Raw genomic sequence first — 5,186 nt, forward strand, 5'->3', positions numbered from 1 at the left:
TCAAACATTGTAAAATGTTGTGGTTTCCACTTTCAATAAAATTCATCGAATTTTTTGTCATTTGGGTAGATACTATTTTGGTCGAAGTAGTTCGGCCATAACTGATTACAAATATTATTTGAAATATTAGGTTCAGTTTCATTTAAATTCATGTGGAAACTTTGGTGCTTAGGCAAAAAGGTCATCGATCGGGTGGCTATGGCTGAAATAGTTTTGAAACTAGATTTCAAATCCGTTGGATTTCAATCGAATCGACAATAGTTGACTGGCCGGAAGCAGGTCTCCTATATCAGACTAACTACATATAAGAACAGTTTCCAACAAAACATCAACGGAACCCAAAAAGCAAGGCCTCCGTCACACTCGACGGGTGCTGCTATCCATGGTTCATCATTTTTTTTACCATTTTAAAGAGGAGCATTTCAAAAAACATTATGCCATCCACCTTGGGCATTACGTATATTTTGTACAGCAAACACACAAAAGGGGATGGAAAAAACTGGTAAAAACTGGTCATAAATTTCAAGCCTGGCATGATTAAATTAATAATAAAAAGTGGTGCAGATTTTCTTTAGTTTTTTTACAACACCCTTCGTACCGGCATGCATCACAATCAAGACAGGAAAAAACATGAGAACATGATGTTTATTTGCTAATTCATATCATTGCATACGGAGAACTGACTACTGCATGTCGTTAGGTAATCTCAAATAATTGAAGGCACACACCCCTCACGTCCCCTATCGGTTGATTTCTTTATTTCGTGACAAGAAACAGAGAACGCGTGGGGTGTTAATGCATCGTGCCTAGTCGTTTCAGAATTATTTGGTTTCTGTAATTGGTATAGATGGAATGTTATGTGAATATGTACGTTAAGTGACAGATGTGTGAAATGAGTTGATGTGCACGTCAGGTGATCTAATTGTCAGCGGGTAAATGCATCAACTTCAGAATAGATTCTCACCATTATGTGGCTCAAAACAAACACATGCAACGTCCGTGTGCTAAATTGAGCCCGGCTGGCACACTGGCCGACATAAATTAGAGCCAGGTCGGGCACATGCATTGGTGAGCTCGGTCGAGGTATATATATATATGGTGTGTGACTATGTATGTGTTGTGTTAGGAAATTATATTATGAAAGAAACAAGTACTCCAGAAGGTCCTGCTTTTATGAGTGAGATTTGGAACAAGAAACATTTAGAGCAACAAACAATTGTCGAACCTGAAGTTGCATGAACACAATGTAGGGTTAGGAGACATCAGAAACAAATGTGTAGCACAATCTTCCACCAATTTATCTTTGGAAGACAATTCGCAAAGGCAACGATTGTCTTGCTAGCCTCGTGACTTCGATCCATGGGCAACTGCACAACACGCGTCCCAATGCTCTGTCACCGACCGGTGTCCATGCACGGTCAACAACTGCCACGTAGCTACACCCGAGTGTTGGCCCATGTGTTCGAGTCACGGTGTGGCCATCGAACCAGTGGGGAAGGTCATCTTAGGACCTCCACTATGTAGGCCAAAAGAGGTGCCAAATTCACTTCTACTACATTTAGCATCGGTGCTCTCCATTGTCAACTCGGTGCCTCAAATAATTTTGAGGGCACCGGAGCACCTACTTGCTCCGGTGCCAAATCCACTCACGCGATGAAAAATGGGCATGTGTGTGAGAGGAAAACGCTGGTAGTTGGTTATTTGATTTGTTTTCCTTTGTTTATAGTACATGTGTGTCAGTCTTCATAGGGTGCCAAACTATCTCACCATGTGAGTGCGGTGTCAAAAGTTTTTCATTTAGCATCCATGTAGATGTGGCATACTTTTCAAAACTATGACATCCGTCACATAGTGAAAGGCCTTAGTGTAATCAAACTTGGTGGTGACGCTCTCTTGTACAATAGATGCCTCATTTGATAAATCATCCAATCTTCATTTGATCAGGTAGATCAAGAATTATACATGTTTCAAGGTAGTTTAAACCTGTGAAGGTCCTGCGATCAAAGAAGATGGTCTCACATTGCCTTGTTAATTATGCCCGAACGGCTTCTAGCACTGCTCGTTAGTTGCAACGGCCACCCCCCTTTCATTCATATTATGAGACAGTGAGCATGTTACATTGAAATAAAACTTACTCCCTCCGTAAACTAATATAAAAGCATTCAGATCATTAAAGTAGTGATCTAAACGCTCTTATATTAGTTTACGGACGGAGTACTTTACACCCGGAAGATAATCATGGGACGGTATTTTTTTCCGGTAATCAGGGGCTCGGCTACCACCATCAGCCGCCGCCTCGTCCGTTTGTGAACGTCTCGGCTAGACCAAGGGTGCTCCTCATGTATGTTGCCGCAGCGGCCGCTACTTCGGCCATCGGCGACGGCACGCTGGTGCCACCATACCCAAGCTCTCGTAAGTCTTTTCTCTTTCCGTGGACCAGTTTTGAACCGTCATTGATCTATTATGGTTTCTTTTCCCTTTTAATATCTTGTATGTATGTATAGGACTGCATGGACAAAGCGCTCTTCACACAAATATCAACAACAAAGAAAATACTCACACAAGTCATGGACCATCTACAGACTTCTTAATGTTGTACAGGTCATCATTTTCTTCTTCCAGTATCCCATGAATATTGAAAATGTTTGTTAACTAATAGGAGACTCAACCTGATATCTCTCACAAGTTAAAAGTGACATGAAATCTTTACTCCTTTATATCACCACCTTTCATGATATTTTAATTTGTGAGTTCTGGCTTACTACATCATGTTTGTGAGTTCTGGCTTACTAGTGGGGACAGGGCCTATAGCCCCGGCCCGTAAGGGGCTTTAGTTCCGGTTCACCAACGGGGACTAAAGGGCGGGACTAAAGGCCTAACCTTTAGTCCCGACCCTGTTTCAAGCCGGGACCAAAGGTGCTCCACGTGGGCGCCTTGGAGCGTCCTCAGGGGCAGGCCCTTTAGTCCCGGGTCGTAACACGGACCGGGACTAAAGAGTTTCAGATTTTGTTTATTTTTGGGTTTTAGGGTTTAGGTGTTCGGAAGATTAACGTGATGCCTCGTTTGGTGTTCGGGAATTAGTTTTGATATAATTCTAAATAAAAATAATTATGCATATATATATAAGATTAACTTATCTTACAAGCGAGCATATATATACAATTATATGGAGATCTGAATTATCGGGACTAGAGCCCGTCTATTCGATTACATGGACCAACATCAGTAATGGCCCCTAGCTACACTAAATCGTCCTTTGTCATCTATAGCTTCCGTCCTCAGAAAGGTCGCAAGCTCCTCTGCAACAGCAATCATGCGTTGCTCTGGTAGGGACTTCTCCCTCATGGTCGTGTACTATATAAGAAGAGGAGATGAATATGAATATCAATCATGATAACAAAGAATGACGGGTAAAAATAGAGGTGTGAATGTTCATTGCTTACGTCGAATCTGTGATCCTTGTGCTCAGAGGTAAACGTACGAATGGTCTCGCAAACATAGTATCCGCATAGATGTGTCCCCCGTGGCTGCTGGTCGCACTTTACGAGAATAGAATATATACAATCAAAATAATAATCTAGCATCATAAATGTATTGAAAACAGAAGTATATCATACTACTACTTACCTGAGCCGCTCTAAAGGTCAGCTTCTCAGGCTCGATACCGGGAGTCACGCACTTGAACCGCTTCCAAACCCTGCCCGACAAGGATAATGATTTGCTAAATTTTTCATTAATTGATATATCAGAAAATCATCGAAAGAGACCGATAGAGCGCAAGAATGATTGAAATTACCCTTGGAGCATGTCCTGCAGGCTTTGGAACTGTTCCGAGGGTCTCGATAATGGGTCGAAGGCATCAACTCTTCCCTTATCAATTTGAATGTCCAACAGAATCCAATGGAAGCTGCACACATACACACACACACACACACACATATATATGTGTGTGTGTGTGTGTGTGTGTCAGTAACTTATCAATTACATTTATAAGTGAATGGACATAACAGAGTAAAGACCCTCACCTGAAGTTGTATGGAAACAGTATGTGGTCACTTAAATTTTGATCTGTTAGAAACCTTAGAAGGTTTTCCTCCGTCTCCTTGGGTTTATCAGTTAGCGTCGCTATATGTATTTTATCTGGGTCAATAAACCCAATATTTAGGATGTTCCTATTTTTACAATCCAGAATCTTCATTCTGCATAATAGAGTACAAGTTATATATAGACAATGAATTGAAATAACTAAACAAGTTATATGTAGACAACGAATTGAAAAACTTACAGACAATAGCAACTCATAAGCGATTTGTCGAGGGCGTCGGCATTGTACATCTGGAAGAGTTCATCAAAGTCGATATGGATTTCTTCGGGGTGGCCGTAGTACTCCCGTGGGACACTCACCACGATCATCGTTCTCCCATTCTTGGATTTACTTAAGTACCATGTATGCAAGTAACGCATATTTGTTGGGAGATCATCTTTGCTGACCAAAGGCGCTCCCATGACAAACTGTGGCTTAGGGGCTACCACAGCCTTGGGTAACCTGTCATCTTGGGAAGCCAGAATGTCTTCAACCGGGATACCCCATTCATCCGCCCACTTCTTTGCTAATTCCAAATCTTGCCCCTGCACCGGAGGGGGGACATTCTCGGGTAACACCCTGAGGGGTGGGATCGACTGTTTGGTCTGTTGTCCAAGCTGAGGAACGTCTGATCTTTTTTTGCTTGTAGTTGAACTTGATTTGCTCCCACTTGCACTTGCACGTGATCTTCTCTTTTTTACTTCCTTCTGCAATGTGCTTGTATAGTCATCAGGCTTATGGTGTAAGTCATACTGTGATGGAAGGGTCGTGAAGTATTTTGCAAATGCTATTTGCTTCTCGGTGTATTCCGGGCGGGGCTCGGGTTCCTTCTTTTTCATCTGCACATCATGATGTTCCTTTGCTATCCTGGCGTTTTCCTCGGGGGTACGATCATAAGGTCTGATAGGAAGATTAGCATGAGGTACCTTTGGGAGGGGCGACAGTTTGCGCTTTGGGGGGCTCCGTCACTTAGAAATCATCGGCGGAGCGTTCTTGCTGGCACGCTTCCGCTTAGTATCCAGAGCGGGCGGCGGCGGAGACGGACGACCCAAGTACGGCGGCGGTGATCGAGATGGACTCGTGTTGTGCTGGCCGACGTCAT

This window comes from Hordeum vulgare, chromosome 6H (assembly GCF_904849725.1).
Source record: "Hordeum vulgare subsp. vulgare chromosome 6H, MorexV3_pseudomolecules_assembly, whole genome shotgun sequence".
Lineage (NCBI taxonomy): Eukaryota > Viridiplantae > Streptophyta > Magnoliopsida > Poales > Poaceae > Hordeum > Hordeum vulgare.